Genomic DNA, 672 nt, shown 5'->3' with positions numbered 1-672 from the left:
AAATAAAATACCGATCCAGCCATTTGGAGGCTCTGGAAGATAAAAGCCTGGCTGCTTCTGCTGCATCTCCTAAAAGCACCAAGCTGTTCCATACAGCTTCCAGGACTTCTGATGTGACCTGACTGAGAGCAGCAAGCCAGAAACAAAGCATCCCCCACTTGGAGTGGCTTCTGGACAAAGACTGGTCCCATCCCCTGTTGGAAAAGCATGGCCAGAGGCAGGCAGGAACAGAGAGAATCAAAACCCTTTTGAAACCCTCTTCATAATAGGATCAGATCCAAGCCACAATTTGAGAATTCAGAAGCCCATATCCCATTCTCTGGCTGTCCTTGTTGTCAAGCAGGATTTCTGACTATTTTATTCCTTTATCAAGATGAAGCAGCACTGTGTGTTTACAGCTCTCCCGGTGACTTCAATAAGCCTGACTGACATCTCTGTAGGAACACAGTGGAACCTGACATAGCTCGGCTCTAGTCTCAGGTCTTCACTCTTCAAACACACACAATCTATGCTGAGCCTCTGCTGGCTTTCTGCTGCCCCGGTTTGTGATTGCTGGGTGCACGGGGAAGGAAGGGGTGCTGATGGCTGTGCTTGTTGGGGAAGTCTGAGAGCTCTGATTTAACCCAGACAGAGCCCTCCAAGGCAGAGTGATTTCTCCTCTCCTTCCTGCTG

This window comes from Corvus brachyrhynchos, unplaced genomic scaffold, assembly GCF_000691975.1.
Source record: "Corvus brachyrhynchos isolate BGI_N302 unplaced genomic scaffold, ASM69197v1 scaffold671, whole genome shotgun sequence".
NCBI classification, from domain to species: Eukaryota; Metazoa; Chordata; class Aves; order Passeriformes; family Corvidae; genus Corvus; species Corvus brachyrhynchos.
This window is presented reverse-complemented; position numbering follows the sequence as displayed.